Source organism: Lepidochelys kempii, chromosome 2 (genome assembly GCF_965140285.1).
Source record: "Lepidochelys kempii isolate rLepKem1 chromosome 2, rLepKem1.hap1, whole genome shotgun sequence".
In the NCBI taxonomy this organism is placed as follows: Eukaryota; Metazoa; Chordata; order Testudines; family Cheloniidae; genus Lepidochelys; species Lepidochelys kempii.
The window spans coordinates 59159703-59186130 of NC_136381.1; the positions used below are offsets into that span (position 1 = coordinate 59159703).

Consider the following 26428-nt stretch of genomic DNA (forward strand, 5'->3'; position numbering starts at 1 on the left):
TTCTCGAGTGGGGGGAAAAATACAATGCAGTCTTTCTCAGCTCAAGAAAAATGGGATATCTGTAAGTTACTATAGGTAATATATATGTACGGGCTTGGCAGAATTGGATTTTTTTTTTTAAATAAAGGATGGATAATGATGTTTGTTTTTTAAGCTTTTTTCAATATTTATCAATTTAAATTTTCAGTTGTGCAAAATTATGGGTGAATTGTTTTTCAGTTTTTGTTGACTTAAATACCCACAGTTGTGGGAATTTATGCAGGAGGGGAAGAGGTCAGACAATTATTTAATGACAGTAGATGTTGAGATTCAAAAAGTTAATCCTTTATAGCTGTTAACACAAATGGTCAATGTCACACGTTACAATATACCAAGTAAATATCTTTAAATCAAACTCTAAAAATTTCTCAAGTCACATTTTTCTCAAGTAGCATTTGCCTGTATGTAAATTATCAGTTATCATCAATGGAAATATTTTTTCATTGGTTGCTGTGTGTATGCTGAAATTGATATTTATTGATATTTACCAATAAAAATTTAATCCTTCCCAGCCTGCATATATAGTCTCTTAGTAAAGTCCCATGTAGGAAATGTTATTTTAAAATGAGACTGTTACTTGATTAGTGAGTAAGGATTTTCATAAACGGGGCTTGTTTTTGAAGAGATACTTTCAGCTTTAAAAAAAACACACCAAGGGTTTTTATTTTTAATTTTACTATTTGTTACAAGTAACACCTTAATTTCTAAATTCTACTAATTTTGTTGTTGTTTTTGTTTACTTTGTGTATTAGCTTTCACTTTGCGTATGGTCAGTTTCACTACTTCCTTTGTACATGTATAGTAAGCGAGGCCTGGTCTACGCTGGGGGAGAAAATTGATCTAAGTTACGCAATACGTGAATAACGTAGCTGAAGTCAACATACTTAGATCTATCTGCTGCGGTGTCTTCACTGCGGTAGGTCGACTGCTGATGCTCCCCCGTTGACTCTGCCTATGCTTCTCGCTCCGGTGGAGTACTGGAGCCGACAGGAGAGCGCTCAGCGGTCGATTTATCACGTATAGTGAAGATGCGATAAATCGACAACCCCCCTCCACCGTCCCCGGAATCGATCGCTTCGGACATAAGTGTAGACATGCCCTTAGCTTACTCTTATTCGTGTGTATCCTTCAGGCTTCAACAAAGGAAACTTTTTTTTTTGTTTAAAAGAAAATGATTATTAAACCACATAAATTGACTGGAGGATCAGACAGGTGGTAGTGTACTTGCAATTAATTTTAACTCATTTTTTAGAAAAATAGATTTTAAGTTAATGGTATACCTTAAATTCCTAAATTATTGTATGATATGAAGATTATGGAACATACATAAGTTCTGCATTTTGACTAAAGAAGGAAACCCCAAGCATTCTGCATATTTATATACGTAGTGTTTAACCTGTATAAACATTTTAAAGTTAATCTGAAAATGTAAAATGCTGAAAATGCTCAGTATCCCACATGAACAAAGTAAGAGGAGCACTCAGCCATTATTATCTTGAGCTTGCAACTTTAAATCTAACTTTTCCCCCCTAACGAACTCTACCTTTTATTCTGTTTATGTTGGACATTCAGTGCATAATACTCAGTGGGGAGTTTTTTTGGTGGGAGAGACAGTTCCATTGCAGATTGCCTTTAAAAGATACATAACATACTTAGTCCATGTTTTAGCAGGCTACGTATATCTTTGTTACAAATAAAATTGCATTTTTGAACATCTATGGTTTCTGATGTCATAAAGTATAAATTAATACAATGAAAATCTTATGGAATAAATCATTTTAACTGCTCTTAGCATCTCTTTAGGATTATTGAGTGGAGACAAGCTGTGTGCTGTGCATTGCAGATATTAAGAAACATCAGAAGTTTTTTTTAACATAAGTTTTGAAATGAGTTGTGGGCTGAGCTCCAGCGCTGCTAGGAGCATAGCTCATCCTGCAGTAGTTTCATTATCATTTTATCACATATCAGATGCATTTATTTCAGTTAAGATTTCAGTTTTTAATAACTTTGGTTACCGTTTTTAATTTACCATATAATTATTGTAACTTACTGCTGTTTCAAAAATAATTTACAAAAATGTAAAAGTATAAACTACTACACAAAAATAAGGCCCAAATACTTCAGTTTTTTAATTAAATATATATTTGATGGGTTGGGCTTGGTTTGTTTTTTGTAACTGGTGACAGCTATCAAAGTTAGAGGCCTGACCTCAGAGGTTTTTTTTGTTCTGTTTTGTTTTTTTGTGAGGGGAAAGTAGGTGAAATAGAGTACAATCACCAATTTCTTGGAGAGTTTAAAAATCTTACTTTTACTTTTCCATGCTTTCTTAGAGAGGGGGAAAGCATTTTAATAACATTATTGAACAAAGATTTTAAAAACAAAATGTACAGCATTCTTTACAATATTCTCATCAAATGCTAATTTTAAAATTTATTTCAATTCATTCACAAGAAATCCTCTGTCTGCTTTGGGGAAATGTAGATGCTGTAGTAAGGTTAGTCAGTTGTAGCAGAAGTAAGCAGGCTCGTGAGCTTGTGTTTGAAGTATTTCTGGGGCTGAACAATTGGGCTGCTTTTAACATCAAACTAGATATCTTGCAATTGCTGGGGCTACCATTATTTACTGAAAATAATGGTGCCAGAGTAGGAATAGTGTAGCAGATTTTTTTTTAAAAAAAAATTTAACATTCTGGCCAGTAAATACCACAGCAGGGTGTACCCCATCCCACTCTACATGCCTTTACCTCTCTGCAGGAGCCCTGCCAAATATACGCCCTGAAAGTGCAGCGATTAAGGCTATTTTGGATCAAGAGTAGAAATGAGTTCCAGAGATGAAAGGCCTTTGTGCAGAATACCTAACCTGCCGCCACCTTATTTCCCCTCTCAGAAAGGAAAGCTCAGGTGCTGCCCTCAATTCCGGTAGGGTGGCCTGGGAGAAAGGTGATCTCTCAGGTCGTCAGGTTCTGGGATTTTTAGATCCAAGCCAAAACCCTGAATGCCACCTAAACCCTAACTATATAAGTAGGGCCCTACCAAATTCACAGTCCATTTTGGTCAATTGCATGGTTGTAGGATTTTTAAAATAGTAAAGTTCACCGTTTCAGATATTTAAATCTGAAAATTTCACAGTGTTGAAACCGTGGGGGTACCCGCCCTAAAGGGGATTGTCAAGGATTGCAAGGCTAGTGTAGGGAGGTTGCAGTATTGCCATCCTTACTTCTGTGCTGCTGTTGGCAGTGGTGCTGCCTTCAGAACTGGACAGCGGGAGCTGCTGGCTGGGAACCCAGCTCTGAAGGCAGTGTTGCCACCAGCAGCAGCACAGAAGTGAGGGGTGGCATGGTATGGGGGGGGTTGTCACTTTTGGCGGGAGGGAGGGGTGGCCTTATGGTGGGTGACTGCCCAGGGCTCTGTAGTCATCCCCCTCCAGCCAGCCCTTTAACCTGTGGGTGCTGAGCCTGGAGCTGGGAAGGGGCAGGGCTGAGGGCACCCCACCAAAGGGCCCCTACCATGCACTGGGCTCTATGCTCCCACCTCCAGGAACCTCCCCTGGATGCAGCAAGCTGCTGCTGGTGATGGCGCAGAAGTAAGGGTGGCAATGCGATACCATGCCACCCTCACTTCTGCGCCACTGCAGGCTGATGGCGGTGCCTTCAGGGCTGAGCTCCTGGCCAGCAGCCGCACGCTGCTCAGAAGCAAATGTGGCAATCCTATGGCAAGTGTGGCCCCCCCCATCTACAATAGCCAGATTTCACAGGGGGAGACCAGATTTTAGCATCTGTAACGTTTTTTTTTCCACAGACGTGAATTTGGTAGGGCTCACTATATAAGTACCTACTACAAAGGGGTGTTATGAGGCTTACTTCATTACAATTGTAAAACACCTTGGAAATCCTCGGATCAAAGCTACTCCAGGAGTGTGAAGAAGAATGATTTCATTATTCTTGGTAGATGAATTTTGTCTTGATAATTGATCCGTCCTTCATGCCAACGTATCCATATCCCTGATGTGTCCCTTTTAGGTGAGAGGTGGGTCATTCTCAGTGTTGGCCGAGACCTGGAGTTGTTCTGAATAAAGACTTGATAGTTGTGCCAAATTATGTGACTATAAAACCGCCAGGCTTTCTTTGTCTTGGCTCAATGCGAGGTTTCAGGTCAGAAAAAATGAGCACTTAAATACTCTAATCTACCCAGGCTGTTCACATACACACGCACTTTGGTTTTGCTAGCTGCTATTTCTAAAGCCATAGATGTTTAGTAACTTAGTCAGTACTATGGCTATAGTTTCTTGGCTTGTATTTATACAGACACATTTAAATGAATGAGTAGACAAATAGCTAACTTATAGAATATCAAGTTTCCTCTTCAGAAACAATTTAGCAATTACAAGCTCTGATATAGTGTGCATAGGAACAATAAGGTATATACTGAAGTACAAATGGAAAGTTCTACAATACAGTTCAGTATGGTTTTTATAGGCAGTGGTTAGACATAACAAGAGGAATGGGTCAGTCTAACACTGATTGGATAGTAGTGTGGACATATTTTAGTAGAAGTTGTCTTATAGGCCTACCTCCTCCTCTTCATGCTCTCATAATGTCCCTGTGACAACTACAGCAACTGCTTACATGGAGAAATAGTAATAGGAAAGTGTTCATGATATATTTTTAATTTTCTTTTTAATGCAATTTTGCAAATAAGGAGAGTCAGCATCATGTGACCAATAGCTTTCCCCAGAACACCAGCGGATGATCCATGGATCACAGTTTGGGAACCCTTAGTTATAGTCATTTTCAGTGTCTTTTTTTCCAGGATCTTATAGTTGTTAGTAGCCTGTAGAAACCATCATCATTCGTTTTGGCCTATGATTCCTCCAAAATATTTAGATATATTTTTATTTGGTGGCATTTCTTGTGGTGCTTATCTCTGAAGTACATGAATGTCTGACAAATATTAATTAACCTCACTACAACCCTATGAAGTAGGGAAATATCCTTGCTTTTAAACAACTTGCACAAGGTTACATAGGAAAGTCTGTTGCAGAGATGGGACCAGAACTCAGATTGTCTGACTCCTAGACCTGTCCTTTAACCAGAAGGCAATGGCTAGTAGCAAGTGGAGTAGAGATAAATATCTAATATGTAATACTTCTTCTTCAAGTGCTGTCCCTGTGGGTGCTCCAATCTAGGTGACGGTGCGTCCTGGCACTGTTGATTGGAGATCTTCAGTAGCAGTGCCTGGTCGGGACCCACGCACTCAGTTGGTATCTCCCGTCTCATTGGAATCTTCCTGAGTGCGTGCATCCCACATGCTCCTCAGTTCCTTCTCAACCGTCCTCCGCTGAAGACGGGACTCGGGGCAGTGCTGCTTCTCTTCCCTGGTTTCTGTAGAAAACAGTAACAAAGAACATAGAAATAGTTATTAGTTACATCCCAGTTGTTTCCCTTCCTTTAGAATAGTTACATAGTTTAGTTACTTAGTTTTAAAAATAAAACCAGAAACAAAAAAACTTTTCGCCTCAGGCTCGTCTCCCGCTGAGACACTTTTCCCTGGCCATTTCTAGTTCAATATGCCAGGGGCTTCAGGATTCAAGTGTGCTTCCTGTCAGGACTCCATGCCAGGACTGATGGGCACTCACGATGTGTGAAGTGCCTTGGCGAAACACACGTCCCTGCAAAATGCCTTCACTGTGCAAGACTCAAGACCAGGGCTCGTCACGACAGGGACCTGCGGCTTAAAATGTTACTAATGGAAAAATCTCTGCAGCTGCCTTCGAAGACGGGGAAAGTTAAACCCTCTCCCTCATGCTCCCCGGCCAGATCAGAGTCAATTGGAAGCATGGCTTCACCCTCTCTATAGCAGAGGCAAGAAGCCCGACAGTCTCTGAGGAGAGACTTTAACAAGAGTAAAGAGATCCTTACCCTCTGTATTGACAGCGCAGAAGGCAGGCGCCTCAGGCTGACACAGCGCCTCACCACGGCTCCCGCAGAGGCAGGAACCCGACTTCCTGTACTGGGAAGGCTTCCGCGGCACCAAGTGCTTCAGTGCTAAAAATAGCCGTGGTGCTGACTGCGCGCTCTGCTCCAGTGCCGACAAGAACGTCGGCACTGACCCCCTGCGGGCTAAAAATAGTCATTGTGCGGACTGCACGCTCTGCTCCTGTGCCAGGAAGAACGTTGGCACCGAGCCTGCCCCGGCACCAGCAGTGGACCCCCGCAGGGCTCCTCCACATGCCCCAGGGCACCAGTGAGGCTTTCAGTTGACAATGCGCTAGAGCACAGTCCAGGCTCAGCGCAGCCCAGGGTGCAGGAGCAACAGGTTCTCACTCAAGGTGACCTCTCAGTGCCACCTGAGCCGAACTCCCCGCTCCTGGACACACAGGGCTCATTTTTTGAACAGCTGCTCTCCCCACCTGAACTGGCTGCCTTTTACTGATAGCGAACCTGATGTACAGCAGCAGGCGGAGTTCTCCCCACCTGCCTCTCCTCCTCCACCGGAACCTTTTCCGCCTCAGGTCATGGCTCACAACCACCAGTCTCAGTTTCCCTACTTCACCCCTCTGTGGATGACACCTGGGTTCTCCTACCCTATACCTTGGCCTCAGTGGTACCCTTGGCCACATCCTCCTACCACTGTCACCCTCAGACCTCTTCTACCGAACCATTACCTCCTTCTGTGCCTCGATCTCCAGCTCCATCCACTTCAAGAGTGCCTGAACCCCCTCCTGAGAACATGAGCTACAGACCATATCCTGACTCACCAATCCCTGACTCTCCATCAGCTCCAGATGGAGTTCTCTTCCCTCCACCTCCATAGAACGTGGATGACTAAACAATTTCAAGAACTTTTCAAGAGGATGGCACTCAGTCAAGACATCAACCGCCCGAAGGCGTTAGAACTCATTCCACTCGAGCTGTGTCGACATCCGTTGCCTTCCTACATAATGTACCTATTTCTAACATCTGTAAAGCAGCTGCGTGGTCATCTGAACACGTTTGCCAAGCACTATGCTATCACGCAAGATACCACGGCAGACACCACAGTCCCATACGGTAGGCCATATGGTACTCTCTACAATACTCACAGCCGCATCTCCAAAGTCCCACCGACCATCGTGGGAACTGCTACACATTCACCTAGAGTAGAGCACCCACAGGGACAGCACTCGAAGAAGAAGAAGAAGAAAGGGAAGTTACTCACCTTGCAGCAACTGAAGTTCTTTGAGATGTGTGTCCCTGTGGGTGCTCCACTCCCCGCCCTCCTCCCCTCTACTTTGGAGTATTAGTATAATCGCTCCACGGTAGAGAAGGAATTGAGGAGGGTGCGGGATGCACGCACTCAGGAAGATTCCAACGAGACGGGAGATATCAACTGAGTGCGTGCGTCCCAATCAGGCACTGCTACCGAAGATCTCTGATCAATGGCGCCAGGACGCACCGTCACCTAGAGTGGAGCACCCACAGGGACACACATCTCGAAGAACTTTAGTTACTGCAAGGTGAGTAACTTCCCCATATATACAGTTTATTTTATTTAATTTGAATCAGTTGAGCTTCATTTCTAGAGACATATTGTAATTAAAGGGTAGAATCTGGTTGTCAATTAATTGCTTCTGTAAGTGGGCTCAAATCCATTGAACTTACTACTTTCAGTGCAGTTGTGTTTGTGCCAGGCAGGTATTTAGAAACATTACAAATGAACAGGACAAATTACTCTGTGGCAACACCTAAAATAAATGCTTCATAAGGTATTCAAGAAAAATACACTTGGATTTTCTTCCTCTGCCCAGCCTGCTTCCATTATCTTTGCTTTCTGGTCAGGTCCTGCTAAAATAATCTAGTAAATGCCTAAGCTCTAGAAAGTAAGGCTGTCACATAGATGTTTAACTGACTTTGAAACAGTGCAGCTGTAAAGGGGAAATGAATTCTGTTCCCTGTCAAAGCCCGTAAAAGAGTGCTTATTTTAGCAGCTACTGAAGATGGAAGTGTTTTATTCCATGACTACATTGGTTGTCAAACTGGAAATATTTTCCTGTATTAATATTTGGAACTTTCCAAAATCATAATTTTCTGTTGATTTTTTTCAAAGCTGTATTCAGTTTCTGATCTCTGATCCAATCTTCTGCTCTTTTGGGCTCTATGGAAATCTTGGAAATGTATTTTTTTTTCTATTAACTACATGTGTATTTAGCTAATACCTTTCAAGCTACAGCGTGGGGCTGGAGGTCAACATTGCCAACCTGCCAGGAGATGGAGGACTAAGTCTAACATGCATTAGGCAACCACCCTCATCTTTATTGTGACTATCAGACAAAGACTTCTGTACCCAATATGCAGTTCTCTACCTTGATGTAAAAAGACTGGCCAACCTGTGGACAATAACTCATGCTGACGTATATTGTATTCTGTCTAATTAATTTTAATGGGCATTTATCACAGAACCATCATAAAAATGTAGCCTTTCAACATGAGTGGTAGCTTGCTGAAATATCTCTGCCACTTCAGCAGTGTTCGTCCGAGTACCAGCACTGATGTATTTTTTCAGACATATCTGGGACTGAAACTTGGCAAAGTATAATGGGGTAAGATTAGAGACAAAGGTCATGCCAAATTAGCTCCAGTCACAGTACAAGCATTGTCTAATACAGAGTTTCTCAACCTGTGGGTTGGGATCCAAAATTGGGTCGCCAGAATGTTTCAGAGGGTCGCATGGCAGCTCCTCTGGCTCCTGTCTTTTGGGGCTGGCTGGGCTCGCTTCCCTGCTCTAGGTACTGCAACCTCTGAGGTCTCAGCACCATGCAGGTTTGGCCCAGTTGTCATGATGACGGGAGTCCGGGTAGCCTAATTTGAGTGAGTGGCACTGCAGCGCCATGAGCCAGGTTACAACTCTGCTTGCACATGATTGGTCCAAAGCAGAGAGCCAAGCCCAGCCAGCCCTGCAGTACAGGAGCTGCTACTGTGGGGTGACTGCTGGGCAAGTCCCAGCTCCCTCGGAGAGTAGGATCCAACCAAAACCACCACAGGGCAGGGCTGTAACCAGGGCAGGGTGAGCAGGGCAGCCACCCAGGGTGCAAAGCCACTGGGGCAGCTCGTTGGGGTTGGTGATGCGCGGCAGGGCTTGGGGAGGGAGCGCCGCCTCTACCCTCTGACTTACCTCAGCTGGCCACCCAGGTGTCTGGGTTGGGGGGCACAACCAAAAAACGGGGGTGGGGGGTGGGGGGGGGTGTGACAGTGCATGCCCCACCTCCCCATCGCCTCCAGTAGGGGGTGCAAATATGCTTACTTGCCCTAGGTGCTAAAATGTCTAGTTACCGTTCTGCCCCAGACTATTATTAGGTTGTGACAGGCCATAAACATTTACAAATGGATCATGAGCCCAAAAAGGTTGAGAACCACTGGAGAGCTGCGGGTCTGGACAGCTGAGTTCTATTCCCAGTTCTGCCTAAAATTTTCTGTTGGGCAATACTAATTCTTCTGTAGTGCTGTAGGTGGTATAATGAACTTTACAGATAATTAAAAAGCAAGAATACCAGATCCCTGCTTCAAGGAGCTTACATTTTAAGGTTGCAGTCCTGCAAGAACTGCGTAGGTGCAGAAGTTTGCCCTCAAATTTCTCCTTGCAGAATCAGGGCCCAAGTTAAATATAGTGGTACAAAGGATGACAAACAAAGGTTGTTCAGGAGGTGAATAGGGGAAAGAAGAGGTTGCAAGAGTGAGTGAGATGTTTTTATATGCATCCTGTTTAGTTATTCATGGTTTTTGTTTATCTTAATATGTTAATATAGTTCTAGTTTGAGGGAACAAAGTTGTTAATCAAGAAGGCAGAGGTGATGGAGCATAGGGGTGGTTAAGTCTTTGTGTCACTTTTCCAGTGAAGTGGGGATGATAATGCTTGCAGGAGCATTGTGAAGTTTAAGGAATTAATATTTGTGCTGTGCTTTTAGATCTGTTGATGGGTGCTGTATAACTGCACAGCATTAATTCAACACTACATATTTTAAATTTTCATTCAGAGGGTCCCTAGTCAGGAATAATTTACCATTGGCGCCTTAGTATTTTATGTCCCTGTGTTTTGTATATTGCACAGACGAGCATCAAGATAGTCTGAACATTCAGATAATAAAGGGAACTAAAATTCTACTTAAGCGAAGTAATTACTTTGTCAGGTTGTATTTTTGTTTGTTAGTATATGTCATATTCATTATTTCTTGGAAATGCTCTTTGACTTCCAAGGCTAAGGCAGTAGGGAAATAAACATGTGGGTACATCCAAGGGTTTCGGTCTGAGGCCTATGCCTCTCCCCCATTTTTATCACAAAGGTTATGCGATGCTGCGTTTGATCTGTTTCAGCCTCAAATAATTGATATGACCAAGCAACTTGTCGGTATTTGGTATTATGGAGAAAACATTTGAGATGAGGGAGATATTTCACTGAGCTACTGGTCATGTGGGAAGCTTCATTCTTATAATTTTTCTGATTTAAAAAAAAAAAGCTCACTGAAAGGAATGGGATGGATATATACCCTTCATTGGGAGTTATTGTAGACATAAGCCCATCAGAAGAAGATCAGATAATAGTTTAACTTCAATTCAGATGAGAGAAAACAGAGGTGTATCAAGCCTCTCATTTAAAAGTTACTTTATATTTACATGATATCAAATAAGAAAGCCCTGTGAACACTAAATATAGTATGATAGACAAGTACCATTTACTTGAGCCCTTAGTGGCCCGTTTTATACTCCAAAAGGGATTTCTTGGTAGCTGTGATACTGCAGACTGATGTACTCTGGGCTTCACAGCAGTGCAAAGAGGGGCTGACTAGCATTGCTTCAGGGAAACCTAAAAATGAAATGCTTCATTGTTTTCAGTGCTGAATGCCCTCTTAGCCTGGGACTGTGCATCACATTTAGAAGTCAAGTTTAACCTAGTTTTGTCTTTTAATTCTGAAAAAAATCCAGGATTCAGATGGTCGAAGACTTTGCTTCAATGTATTTTGAAAAATGAAACTTACAGCTTAATTTTTATTATTTTTTTTAATAACTAGTTCTTCTTCTAATAAACCCACTGTGCTGGTGTAAAACTTTTTTTTTTATAAGACTTCCTGAGGGAACTCACAATAAAGCTATCAAATCTGGTATGAAATCATCAAAAGTCCTCCATATCCTTCAGATCTCTGCTAGCACCCTTCTTTCCTTGGTTCTTCTGCTCCCTCCACTACCACATAATCAGCATAAATTAGGCCCGGAATCACAATAATTTTGCTGTTTTGACTCCCCAGAGCTGAGATCGGAGGGTTGTTTTGTAAAGAAACAAAAACGGACAGAAATCAACTTATCCTGTACTAAACACTCTTCTTTCACTCTCTTCAACATTAAAAATAAAACAGTAAAGTGTTCCTGCTACATGAATAAACCCAAGCACAAATTAGCTTCCTGACTACAGCAAAGGAAAATATAGTTGTATTTTTTAAGGAACACATATTTTAAAGTAATGAGTTTTTGTTGCAGTATGATTATATATTTAACGGGAAACCAGGTTGCAGTCTTTATGACTAACGCTTATTACTACTGCTCCTTTAGTTTCCAGGAGTTCATTACTATAATGTTGTGTAAAATCTTGGAGTATGTAGCAGATCTCACTCTGTTTTCTTTTTTGTTGATTGGTGCTCAATGCTCAGTAATTATTGAGCTGAAATTCATTAAATGCAAAAGCTTACATTAATGTAAAGTTAAAACTTTTATAACTTCACGTATACTTGCATTTTTTCTTCAAACTTCCCTGGTTCTTTGTCTCTAGAATGCCAAATCTGAGGTTTCTAAACTTTCTAGCTTTTGCTGCAAGATACACAGGTACAAATTCCGGTTGGGATACATGTTTTACAGTAGGAAAAAATAATTTCACATTTTCATAACTTAAAATTGGCATAATTGATTTTAGTCAAATGCCCCAAAATAATTCATCTTTGGGCTGAGACTAAGCATGGAATTTTTTAGAATTTTTTCCCCAACTGGAAAATTCCTCCTAAAGACAGGAATAGAATGGAAGGCACTTCTTAACCTTAACTGTATTGTTTATTGGGAGATGCACTTCTAAATATAAAGAAAAACATAAGAAGACCTATCATATCACGGTTGTTCAGATCGCCAACTAACTTGTTTTGAAAGGTTTATGTACAGAAATAATAATGTGGAACTTGATTCTGCAAAGAGCTCTACAATTGGGTACAGAAGTCCCTCCGCATAGATTTGCTTGCAGGGCTGGAGTCTTGGTGTTGGGCATTATTTTTTTTACACAAATCACCAACTTTACTAGTTTAGGAACAATGCACATTTTTTCCTGATAACTGGATGCAGTTTGAGATTTCTTTTAAAATGCTAGAGCTGTTGCTGTCAACATGCCCATTGCCATCACATACTAACATGGTTTGATAGCTGACAAAACAAACATGCAAAGACTGACATCTGGGCCAGACACCTTTAATTATTATATGCTTTGATAAGCTTAACTTTTTTCCATAAACATGTGCATTATATTGACATCTTTCATGTTACTGGAAATAAAGGCCTGTCCACTTTTCTTTATACCCTGCTATATTTAGTAGATAAAAGCTAACCCACAAAATTCACTTGGAATTTAAATTACTAGGCAGAAACTAAAATCTTGCCTAAAAGGTGACTGCAGGGAAGTTCAGTAAAATCCCATGCACTTGAGAAGTGTTGAATGTACCCAGTAGTGAGGATAAAGGGGCATTTTGAGCACACAAACAGCTTATTTTCCTTCATGCCGAAGGGCAAGGCTGTCATTTAGCCCTATTATGGGTCCTCAGCTGCTTCTCCATATAATGCCTCACTAAGGAGCAAATAGAATTGTGCACTCTGTACTTTGCAGATAAGGGAAACATGTATTTTCTGTTAAAATTTGTCATTTTAAACTTTGCAGTCTTTTAGTGATTCTGGAATGATTTTTTTTATTTTATTTTGTAGCTCGGCAGTAGAAGAAATATGCTACGCGCCTGACAGTGCAAACAAAAAAAAAGATATGAGCCCTGGTTCGCTCTTCTGCCTCAGACCTTTTGTCTTTCTGGTGGCCTACAGCATGTGGAACCAGCCCCCAGGGAATACCCAAGCAGAATGGGGTTCTCTTTAGCTGGCATAGTGCTGCTGAAACGGTTCTATACCAGCTCAGCTCCCACCTTTGGTGTAGTGGGCATATCAGGAGCTGCAAAGGTGCCTTAAAGTCAGCTTTGCCTCCCCCTTTCACCGCTCCATTTCAGTGCCTAAACAGGGACAGTGGAACTAGGAGCCATGATCTCTGCCCTGACAAGTTTACCATCTCATTATAGTTACGACTCAGTGATGGAGGCAAGGGTATGTACGTATGTGTAACAAAATGGTTGGCAGGAAAACCAGGAGATGAAGTAGTAAGATTATGTGGATACTCAGCGAAAGCTTGTGCACAACTTGATGGAGCAAAAATTGGTGGGTATTTTTTTAAGTAATAAATATCATTGTTGACTCATTTATGTATTTCCTTTTACTTAACACCCATCCTCCCACACACACATACACGCATTTTTGCTCCAGCATGCTGTGTAGAAGACTGTGCTGCATATCCCCATCCTGCTGTAACCCCATCCTTCCTTCCCTTGTCCTCTCCCTTCAGAATTCTCCTTTAAAGACCTTAAATCACTCTTTGAAAAGTTTGTAGTTAATTTTTTCAGCAATACTTTTTCCTCTTCTCATCTGTACATACTAGTTTGTAATGAACTTTGAAACTTACTTTATTTAATGTTTAAAGTGCCAAATGCAATGCTGTTATTTTCCAGCTGCTCCTTGCTCTCACTCAGACAATTTTATAAACATTCTGTAGGTCTTGTTTCTGTAAACATTCCAGAATTGGTAACAATGTATGTGTAAGTTTTAAAAAGTCCAAATGCACTTGAACACATATGCATGGAAAACCTTCCCAACCCCTTATCTACCAAGTACAGAGTTCTGGATTAATTTTAACCTAACAGAGTCATGTAGCTAAATTTAAGAATATTTGATACGAAAAAGCAAATTAAAAAAGAAACTTGAACTGAGAAAATCTATAAAAGTTTACTGCTTAAGATGCATGTTTGTTCTACTCAAATGACAACTGAATTTGGCAAAAAAAATTGTTAGTTTATTGATTGAAAGAAAAATCTTAGAGGAAGGTTACAAAATATGCTGCATTATTTATTCAGTGAAATACATGGGTTAGTATGTGTACAATTTAAAGTATTAAAATACAACACATTTTTCATGATTTGGTTTAAATCAATAAGAGCTAGGAAATTCAAAAATTGAGATATTACTCTTGTTTTTCATGCACATATGTATTTTAAGGGTTGAAGATCAAATCTTGAACTCATGGAAATCACAAGTAAACTCCCATTGACTTCAATGGGATCTGGATTTAGCTCTGAATTTCCTATTTTTATTTTATTTTAGACCAAATGCTGAGTATTATTTCAACATAACTGTGGGCCTAAGGTAAGTGTTTATTACAACACTTGGAAATTTTCAGCATTTGATAGTAGTAGGAGCTCAGAATAAAAACAACCTAAAGGCCTGATCCTGTCCCTATTTAGGTAAATGAAAATTTTGCTATAGGCTTCAATGGGATCAAGAACAGTAGACCTTTAATGCTGTACTTTATATTCAACAGAGTTCCACCATTACACAGATGTTTAGCTATCTCTCAAAACACAATAGTGAATGCTACTAAAATAGGTATTGTTCTGGCCGAGGAAAAGGTTAAGAGTAGAAAAAAGGAATCATTTACTAACATAACTGCTTTCCTATTCAACATAAATTCATTTCCCCTCTGCCAATATATTTTGTTACCATGTCCATTTTCTGTCTACCTACGTTATGTCACTTGCACACTTGATATTAAATGCTCTTGTGAAGGTATTGCTCTATTACTTTCAATTCAATAAGTACTAAGTTACACCTCATCAGCCCTCCTGGTCACGCCTCACAACAGTCACAGCCCCGTTAGCAGAACAACTGATCTTTAAAGCAAAATGTTCATTCTCATACGCAACATTAGTGATGTCAGGAGTTGACTGCAAGCCTATCAATGAATGATGGTACAATCACTGAATTACTCCATGAGACAGCGATGGAGGATTTGATGGCTTTCAGATACTAATCTCATCCTTTTACATAGCTGTTGGCCATTTATGTTAGCCTGTCCCATTAAATATATTAGATATGAGAAATTTGCCACTAAAACAGCTGGTACAAAATAAATGTGTCTCTGGACAGGAAGAGGAACTGGTTTCAGAAGCCATGGGAAACTAATCAAACTGGCCTAAACTAGTTTTTTCTCCTTTCAAAAGCAAGTAAAATTACGAATGTTTACAGGTCATGGAGTAGGTACTTTTTTCTGCATTTATGTCTTATCAAATATGTATTGTACTTTTGTTTTTAAACCAACTAAAAGCAGGATTGGAATGATGTAAAGATCAGTTAGGATTTTATCAGAGTTGTGTGTTTTGAGACTATTGCAAGTAACAAGAGAATTTCGGAAATAAGGCATGGGACATGGTTTTTATTCTAGTGTCAGTCTTGGGGCCTAGTCTACATTTAAAATGTAAGTTAACATAGCTATGGTGCTCAGGGTTGTGAAAAACCCACCCCTCAGAGCACCATGACTATGTCAACCTAACCTCCACTGTAGACACTGCTAGGTTGACTGACGAATACTTACATTGACTTAGCTACCATCACTTAGAGAGGCAATGTTCCTACAACAATGGAAAAGCTCCTTCTGTCACTGTAGGCCGTCTCTATGTTAAGAGGTTATACTGCTATAACGAGGGTCTGTAGTTATGCTGCAATAGTCCCCATAGCATAGACGTGGCCTTAATATTCAGCACTGATATCAGTAACTGTACTCATTGATCATGTAGTGTAATCATAGAATCATAGAATATCAAGGTTGGAAGGGACCTCAGGAGATCATCTAGTCCAACCCCCTGCTCAAAGCAGGACCAGTCCCCAATGTTTGCCCCAGATCCCTAAATGGCCCCCTTGAGGACTGAACTCACAACCCTGGGTTTAGCAGGCCAATGCTCAAACCACTGAGCTATCCCTCCCCCATCAAAAGCATAATACAATTTTGGGTAACCAAACACCCTGTCTAGTGATGATACTTCTCCTGCTCTGAATTCATTTTTATCATTATGAAATAAATTTACTATGTCCTCATATGCTTTGGTGAATATCAATGCAGACTGATGGATTAATTACTTTGCCTCCTTAAGCTGCATAGTCTAAGATTTAGCTCCTATAAGGTTCATCTAAAGAATCAATGAAAATATTAATGCTGCAAGTACTTGCAACAAAATTCTGGTTACAGATTTTATCAGTTTCAATTTTGGTTGTAAATTTTGTTGGTTCTTTCACTTTCCTTGTATTTATAGATTCTGAGGAGCAAATTTTGAATGAAAACTGTACAAATTGATTACTTATTTTCAGCTAAAATTATGTTTTAATTGGAATTTCTTTTCTTTGTGCATCATTCTACAGCTCTACAAATGCTAAAAAAGACTCCATGCAAATGATTAAGTTTTCACACAAAACCATTTACTCTAAAAGTCAATTAATTTGACAAAATATTAAAATTTTATACCAAAATATTGAAATCTGGGATATGTCAGCTTTCTTAACAAAACATTTTGTTTGATACTTCCAATTTAATTTTTTTTTGTATGTCTGATACACTTGGTTTAGAATTCAAGGAAAATTCTCAAGTTCTTTATTATTATGGACTAGATTTTACTAAAGCAAAAAACCCTGGCTTTCACACTCGTGTCCCTTTTAAGTTGCAAAAATGGATTTTAAAGAGTTTCCACTCTGGTGTATGGTGTGGAAATACTGGTACTTACTAATAAACTGCTTTTCAGTGGTTAGAGTAGTTAGCACTGTAAAGTCAGATTCTAAACATACAGTATGCTAGAACAGGTTTTAGTACCTTCCTTTCCCCTGCATTTGCTTTGTTTTGATACATACACAAGGTAGTAGGCTTATGTAGATTTCTTTGATTATTTGAATGACTAAGAAGCACCAGAATATTAAGCTAAAAGCAGCGTGGGCTTACAGAGAATACTGGCCATACAAACGTGTGAATTCTCTATCATGCACTCACTTTTTTTTTCATGATATACTTAAGAGAAATCCTGGCTTCTGATCAATTGAAAACAGCCATGTGGTGAATCTTTAAGTTTGATCAGTATTGGTCAGAGGTCAGTAATACTGAGCTCTAGGATGACATTAACCAATCTTAATGTATATGCAGATTGATGCAGGCTGCTGTCTCTTGTAGGCAGTGCTCCAAAGAACTACATGGGGGTTGGGAGACTCTCTCTTCTCTTTAACGTGTGAGTTGGATTAAAGGTTCACCCTCAGTCAGTCAAACAATGATTATTACTGCAACATTGGGCTGTAATAGTCGCTCTGTCTCTTTATAGTACCATCACATCAGGTGTTGGACTAGTCAATTTTCTGTGAGTAGATGGAGTGTACAAGTCGCTTCCACTTTCCTGGCCTGTCCCACTCACTTTTCTGTATTCCCAAGATGAGAAACTTTATAAAGCGCAATTCTGTGCACTGGGTTGCAGATTCCTCCTGCATTGCCTCTCTGCAACTTGCCTCACCCATCCAGTGGGTTTGTTTTTTTAATTGTATTTTGGGACTAATAAGGCAATGGGCAGAATGTATAATTATTCTTAATTATAATTATGCATGTGATTTTTTTTTTCAAAATACCAGCTATGGTAATTTGAGCTAATTTAATTGGTATCAAGGTATGTACTTTTTAAAATTGATGAAACAGATTAATTTAGTGTAACAAAATATTTTTCTTATTTTAAAAAACATGAGCCTTCTTGGCAACCAGTCAAGACTCTTCATCCATATTGAGAGCTGGATGTAGCAAATCTCTCTTAACAGAATGATGAGAAATTCTGAATGCCAGCTTGGTTATTTCTTAATATAGATTTCAGAACCATTTCTTAATCTAGTTTTCCATAGCATAATCTGAGATTTGTGGGTCCTGAATCAGTGTGTGACAAGACAATCTCTTCTAGATGGGATCTTTATATTAAACTCCTGCCTCCCGATACTGTGTACACCCATTTCAAATTAAGCACTGTAGTTAAGCATTTCAAGTTAGCACCTAACGAGAGAACTTGCTAGTGCCCTCTAACTCCTTAAACTCTGTTTCATGAAGTCAGCTCTAAGGAGGACTTTATGCATGTTTTAGAATGTGGATTTGAGAAGGTAATACAAAACCAAGCTATGGTTAGTTCATCATTTTAATAAGAGCATAAACTGTGATTGTCAACATCGTCCTCAACATTGGGGAGACTACTACTAGTAGTAAAGACTTAGGTGGACCCATTCACAATGCACCTTATCGCATACATTTTTAGTATGAAAAATTATGGAAATACTTGTCTGTCATGACTTCAATCCCTTGTTTGTTTTGGCTTGCTGATTTGTACAGTCTTTTAAAATAAAATTACCCTTTTATTCTCTTATAATAATGACTCCTTAGTAAAGTGATAGAAGCAAGTTAGAGTAAAAAGAGGTTTCTAGAGAACACAGTTTCATGCTTTAATATTACTACTTTCTGCTGCCAACGCTAATTAAGAATAGAGGAGGTTGTGGTTTATTACATGTACTCTTAATGGGGTACTCACTCCCTGCAGGTGGCACCTCCTTCTGGATGTTCTGGGGATTAGCTGTCTTCGAGGTCCAAGACCTCCCCTAGTGTCTCTCACCCCTGTTGTTCTTTCTCACTCCAGGAGCTGCAGCTTTCTTCCCTTGTGGGGAATAGAGTCTCAACTTGACCCACTATCCAGGCAATGCCACTGTGTCAGTGGCTGGTAGGGGAACCTGGGCCCTCCCACTACTCCAAGTTCTAGCCCAGGGACCCTACAACATGCAGCCAAGATCTGTTCAGTCTTCAACCTTGTTGCTCTGTTCCTGAGCTGCTCTCTACTCACCTCCTAAAGGCTTCCTTCTGTATCCCCCTCTCTTCTGCATACACCCTTCCCTCCGAGTCAGAGTCCTACTCTTTCCATGGATTCCTTCTTTCCCTCTCTAATGCACCAAGGGTGGCTGCAGAAATCCTCACTGTAACCGTTTCTGTTGCCAGTATCCTGGCTTTATACTAGCTCAGTCCACGCCCGCTCAGATGAACTTCATCCTGGATCAGGGGTTGCTTCTTCAGCCTAATCCCCTCATGTGTGGCCTATCACACTAACTGGACTTTTCTCAGCTTCCTTAACCATTTCAGGGCTGTTGTGCAGTGAACACCCCATCACTGTGCTGTACTTGACACACAACTTACATTTTCAAAGAGCTTTAGAAACACTCTTATTGCAAAACGGAGAGTTACAATAGGCAAGTGCCATCCCAGTTTTACAGATGGGAAACAGGTGAGAGAGAGGTCAGTGTTTGAACCAGGATTAGAATTCAGGAATTGCTAGATTCTAGCTCAGTTTTCAGTCCCCCTATACTATTCAGCCTCTGCAGGCTTTTTGATCTTGCACGTATTTAGCAACTCCTGCCATTTCCCTGTGTGAATTCCAGACACCACCAATCATTTCATATAACTCTTTGGAAAAATGCTTCTTTCGCTGTCTTGGTCTATGTTGTTATTTGGGAACCTTTTGAAAGTTCTGAAACATTAATATGAATTTTGCACATGTGCTTATTTTGAGGCCCCATTTCCTAAGTCTTAACATATATGACCTGGCAAACTTAAATGTTTCCATGTGGCACTGAAAATTTTGGATTCAAAATAGCTTATAGATCACAATGACCATCATAAATACTACAGAACTTCAGTTCTACAAATAGACCTGAACAGAGTAAACGTTACTTTGCACATGATCTACTATTGGTTCCTGAATGTAACTATGTATTATTGTTATCCTATTAAAAGTATAACCAAGTAAAAGTGTGCATTTTTGTATGTTCCTTTTCGAGTGATGGTATTCATTTCTGATTTCTATTTTGGTACGTATCTTGAAACAACTTCTCTGGTTTGTCATATTTATAAAATTGGTCAACTCTAAAGTAGAAATGGTGCCCCCAATCTGATCCCACATGTCAGGAAGTAAGAAATACCCTCTGCTCTTACATTTATCAGTTAGCTCTTAATAATTCTGAACAAATGCCCTGATTTCTTGAGTTTCTGAATCATGTTTGAAACTTCAGTGGTTGGGGGAGGAGGGCAGGGCACACTGACTTTTACTTGCTTTGGGCATGGGATACCCTGAAAAAGAATGATGTTTATGCTCTGCTGTTAACAAAACTTGAAATATTACATCAGAGGACAAAAATGTATCTTTTGAGCGGCTAACTATGTTTAGGCAATGTGTGAGCTGCTGGAGTAGATACACTGGTAATGTCAGAGTACACTGAACAGGATTTCACACAGATTGTAACTTTGTACCTTGAAAATGTTTACTAACCCTGTAGAGATTATAATTGCAAATACTTTAACCAAAGAGATTGAAAAAATTATTACAGGAAGAAAATATTTGTTGTATCTGTTAGTTAAAACAAAAATATTTTCTTTTCATAGTGTATGGTTTGATTTCAGATCTGGACACAAGATTTTAAACTGGTATTAATATTTTGCTCTGTACTTGGTACAATAGTTCATCAAGCGGCCACACAGGTTAATAGGTAACAGCAGCCCTTTATTTGTAGTACAACTTTATATGTGCTGAACAAGTTTGGGAGTGCCATAAAATGTTTGAGCAGAAATAGAGTTACATTAAGAAAGGAAATACGTTATTTATATTATAATGTAAATGCTGGCTTTTCTCTATGCAAATGCAACTTGGAACATACAAGATTGACAGTAACTCTGTGTGTGTGTATGTCTGTCTGGGTAAAGCATGTCTTGGCTTATCATCAGGGTAACAGAATGAAAAATTAACTCTTTTAGGAAGTGGTAGGACTAGAAGCTCAACTCTGTGGTGAGAAGTTATTGTGAGGGCATAGCAGCATCATATAAAGGTAGTACTTGTATTAACATCACTTATGCCCCTGTGAAGTTGGGTAGGTTTGTAGGAATGGGGTTTTTTGGTCCTGACAGAAGCCTCGGTGCATATCAGCAAGCTTACCACAGTTGGTTGAGGCACAGGCTCTATCCTTACTAGTGCCAGCAACCATCCCTCACGTAGAAGAGGGTATATCAGGCCTAGGGTATGTCTACACAACCCACAGCAATGAGCCTCCGCAGCATGGTTTAATAGATTTAGGCTAGCAGGGGCAAGCCGCAACTTCAAAGCGCTGTCTGCACAGCTATTTTAGAGGGCTAGTATGAGCTCCGTTAACCCAAGTGCAGATCTGGTCGCCCCATCTCAAAAACGATATGTTGGAATTGGAAAAGGTTCAGAAAAGGGCAACAAAAATGATTAGGGGTATGGAATGGCTGCCGTATGAGGAGAGAGTAATAAGACAACTAAGGGGGAATATGAATGAGGTCTATAAAATCATGACTGGCATGGAGAAAGTAAATAAGGAAGTGTTATTTACTTCTCCTCATAACACGAGAACTAGGGGTCACCAAATGAAATTAATAGGTAGGAAATTAATAGGTTTAAAACAAACAAAAGGAAGTATTTCTTCATACAACGCACAGTGGAACTCTTTGCCAGAGGATATGGTGAAAGCCAAGACTATAACAGGGTTCAAAAAAGAACTAGATATATTCATGGAGGATAGGTCCATCAATGGCTATTAGCCAGGATGGGCAGGGATGGTGTCCCTAGCCTCTGTTTGCCAGAAGCTGGGAATGGGCAATAGGGGATGAATCACTTGATGATTACCTGTTCTGTTCATTCCTGCTGGGACACCTGGCATTTGCCACTGTCAGAAGGCAGGATACTGGGCTGGATGGACCTTGAGTCTGACCCAGTATGGCTGTTACTATGTTAAGTCTGTCGATGGGGGATGGATGGTCGCTGCTGTGAGCTGTGTAGACATATTTATAATGCTCCAGCATCTGTAAAACAATGCACTTCTTGCTGACAGGGGATTTGCTGATTCCTGGCTGTTTCTGAGTGTTTCACCTCGAGGAGAGCAGTTAGGTTTGGGTCTGTGTGGTGGTCAGGATTTTAGTTGACAATGTATTTGGGGTTACATGTCCTAATTGGATTTACTGTCATCTGACAACCAGCCAGTTGGATTGGCCAGTGACCAGGCCTCTGGCTGTGCTGCCCAGCTTTGCTGGGTGGAATGTAAAAGTAGCCTTGCCAGGACCAACAGGCCTCTTTCCTGCTGCCTGCTCCTTAGGTTTAAAGGGATCCAGTTTTGTTTCCTCCCTTTCCATGTATTGAGCAATATTGTACTTTTCTGTAATTTATTGAATTCCTGCTGTTATGATGGGCACGTTGTAAGAAAGTACTGTTATTTGTCTCTCAGCAGTAAGGGTGCTTGGGCTGTAAAGGCCATCTGCTTTTGTGGTTAGGAAAAAATGTGTTGGGATTTCTACCCTAACTCTGTTCTCCATATGTTTCTCCTAGGAAATGGCTTTTTGCTAACTTTGGGCCTCAAGAGATACTGCATATTAAGATATTCATGGAGCACCTTGGGTATTCATTTTTTAAGCACAGGTGATTAGTTCTTTTCAATAAAGTGTGGTTCAGAGGAGTCGCTATCTCTTTGGCATCATTGGCTCCTGTGACCTTTTAAGCCCCCTCAGAGTGTGGGCTCTAAATCTACTAGTTTCTGCAGAGAAGCACATGCCACATGCACATGGGTTTTGTGCCTGCATGAAGGACCAATGTGCCAGATTAAAGTGAAAAACTGTAGGTTGTCCTGTAGCATGATGGAGGCCAAGACAGCTTCAAAATTCCTGCAATGATACAGGTTGCCCGTGCACTTGGGTTTGGGTCAAATTAGTAAGAACTTCCTGTTTGGTTTGGCTTTTTAATAAGATCTGCAGCCAGACTGATCTCATAAAATGTGTCTCATTATTTTCTGATTTGAATTCAGTGGATAAGGATTATTTGAATGAGGAGAAACAAAAACAAACTATTGACTTGATTTAATTATATTAAGTCCTGGTACAGGACTACAATGAAGCACTTCCAAAATGTAAACTTAAATATTGTATACTAAACAAACTATAAAATTGCTTAGAGTGGAGTGCAAAATAGCTTTTACTTGGCTTAGAAAGCTAATTAGTGGGAGCCTTAGCTCTTGAAAAGTCCTAAAAGTTTACATTAGTTTTTAAGAGCTGAAAAAAGTTACATTAATGATTAATATGAGCAAGCGAAATCATTCAGATTTTGAAAGCTATCAGGAACATAGTTCCAAGGTCACTAATTTGCCAAAATACTGTGGACATGTTTGAAAAAGCTATGTTAAATAATTATTTATGTAAGTTTGATAGTGACACCATAGAAACCTCATAGGAATTATGTATTGCCACAGTACAGTTGAGATTTTACACACACAAGTATGGAAATTAAAATTTGATTCAGATACCAGTTTTAAAAATCTGCTTTCTTGCACCTACATAATATTTTTGTTACTTTATAATATAACTTTATTTTAATGTGTATGTGCAATTTAGAAGAGTTCTCTTGTTCAGTTCTCTTGTTCAGTTAATAATTTTGAATATTCTGACTTTGCGTATGTAAAGCCTTCACCATTACTTTATATTAATGTAGTTGTACATTTAATTTCCTGGTATCACACACTGTAATAAATGAAATAATTGTATTTACTGAATCATGGAATCACTAAAGTAATGCGAGTTTGTTTAACAAATAACTAGTATACCTAGATGGACTCTTCACATCTCTATTTCAGGACAGGACTTAAGCACATGTTTAAGTCCTGTTGACTTTAAGCATGTGCTTTAAATGCTTTTCTGAATAAGAATGTTTTCTGAATTGGGACTGTAAATTGTTATGGAACTCCGGTTTAGTGAGCTAGTGCAGAATGCTGTTTTCACTTATAACATCATTTATCTTTGAATCAATCTTCATGAACTTAGCAAAGCCTGCTTTCCTAACTGATGGCTGAGGGCATGGCATGTTTGATCTTAGAAAAATTAAACAGTGTACAATTATCAGATTGCACACAGTAATTGAAAAATATCTTAATATTGTAAAATATCTTCCCATGTACCCACTATGATAACTTACCTATGCTACAGTCACATACCCTAACATCAAATCCCTTTAAGGTGTCTCACGTTGGGAACCCAATCGTGGACTAGCTTTTCCTGTCAAAGAGCTGAGTGATTCCTTTTCATACATGATTTTTATCATGATCAGTGTTACAAACTATTGAGTATTACACACAAACTATGTTAAAAGAATATTACTTAGGTTGCAAAATGAAGCACTCGAAAATGGGGAAATGTCAGACCTACAGTAGTCTATGCAACCTTAATTCTCCAAGTTTGTGCATCCTGTGCATAGGGATCCTGTGGAAATAATGGTATGATATCCTGTAGTTAAAGACTATGTATCATATTGCATATGCACAAGAGAGTTGATTAAAACTGCAAAGACAAGTGTATAATGGGCATATCCCAACTTTTGAGTGTTTGAATTTGCAACCTAATCATGCTATTTTAGTATTTTTGGAGTATAATTTCCTAGGTTGTTATTTAAATGAAAAAATGTATTTTATTTCATTGAATGATGAATGATAATGACATAAATTAAATAAAAAAACATTACGTGCAACTGTAACAACCCCCCTTACCCACAATCATGAATCAGCAATAGGGTTTGAACCTTGAGCCTTCAGCATTGCAGCACAAACTGTTATCACTTGAGCAACAAGACTAACAATATTATCTGGCAACAAAAGACTGCTAATTTCCCTGAGGGGGGGCAGAGGGAAATAGGTTGCAGTTCCGGGGGTGATCAGGAGGAAGCCTTGCTCTCTCTCTACCTGCCCCAGCCCCAGCGTTGTGGGGAGCGCCTCCTCCTGTATAAGCCCCAGATGGGGGATTGACCGCTGGTGCCATAGAATCCTAGAATATCAGGGTTGGAAGGGACCTCAGGAGGTCATCTAGTCCAATCCCCTGCTCAAAGCAGGACCAATCCCCAAATAAATCATCCCAGCCAGGGCTTTGTCAAGCCTGACCTTAAAAATATCTAAGGAAGGAGATTCTACCACCTCCCTAGGTGTAACGCATTCCAGTGTTTCACCACCCTCCTAGTGAAAAAGTTTTTCCTAATATCCAACCTAAACCTCCCCCACTGCAACTTGAGACCATTACTCCTCGTTCTGTCATCAGCTACCACTGAGAACAGTCTAGATCCATCCTCTTTGGAACCCCCTTTCAGGTAGTTGAAAGCAGCTATCAAATCCCCCCTCATTCTTCTCTTCCGCAGACTAAACAATCCCAGTTCCCTCAGCCTCTCCTCCTAAGTCTTGTGTTCCAGTCCCCTAATAATTTTTGTTGCCCTCCGCTGGACTCTTTCCACTTTTTCCACATCCTTCTTGTAGTGTGGGGTCCAAAACTGAACACACTACTCCAGATGAGGCCTCACCAATGTCGAATAGAGGGGAACGATCACGTCCCTCCATCTGCTGGCAGTGCCCCTACGTATACATCCCAAAATGCCATTGGCCTTCTTGGCAACAAGGGCACACTGTTGACTCATATCCAGCTTCTCGTCCACTGTAACCCCGAGGTCCTTTTCTGCAGAACTGCTGCCTAGCCATTCGGTCCCTAGTCTGTAGCGGTGCATGGGATTCTTCCATCCTAAGTGCAGGACTCTGCACTTGTCCTTGTTGAACCTCATCAGATTTCTTTTGGCCCAATCCTCCAATTTGTCTAGGTCCCTCTGTATCCTATCCCTACCCTCCAGCGTATCTACCGCTCCTCCCAGTTTAGTGTCATCTGCACACTTGCTGAGGGTGCAGTCCACGCCATCCTCCAGATCATTTATGAAGATATTGAACAAAACCGTCCCAAAGACCGACCCTTGGGGCACTCCACTTGATACTGGCTGCCGACTAGACATGGAGCCATTGGTTGCTACACGTTGAGCCCGACAACCTAGCCAACTTTCTATCCACCTTATAGTCCATTCATCCAACCCATACTACTTTAACTTGCTGGCAAGAATACTGTGGGAGACCGTGTCAAAAGCTTTGCTAAAGTCAAGGAACAACACGTCTACCACTTTCCCCTCATCCACAGAGCCAGTTATCTCATCATAGAAGGCAATTAGATTAGTCAGGCATGACTTGCCTTTGGTGAATCCATGCTGACTGTTCCTGATCACTTTCCTCTGCTCTAAGTGCTTCAGAATTGATTCCTTGAGGACCTGCTCCATGATTTTTCCAGGGACTGAGGTG

General features: G+C 40.4%; 1 protein-coding gene across 14 annotated transcripts in view; it reads left to right on the plus strand.

Annotated features, from left to right (window-relative positions):
* Nucleotides 1–26428, plus strand: part of NCOA2 (nuclear receptor coactivator 2) — a 259553-nt gene that overhangs the window by 32715 nt on the left and 200410 nt on the right. For 4 of the 14 annotated variants that reach the window (XM_073330882.1, XM_073330883.1, XM_073330884.1 and 1 more), the window contains one exon: nt 22618–22707. The exons of 7 other annotated variants lie outside the window; for them this stretch is intronic. The gene's annotated coding sequence lies outside the window, so the exon portion shown is untranslated. Of the gene's footprint in view, nt 1–14509; nt 14552–20804; nt 21107–22617; nt 22708–26428 lie in introns of those variants that run through there. 3 more of the 14 variants (XM_073330885.1, XM_073330892.2, XM_073330887.1) reach the window with 3 other exon arrangements.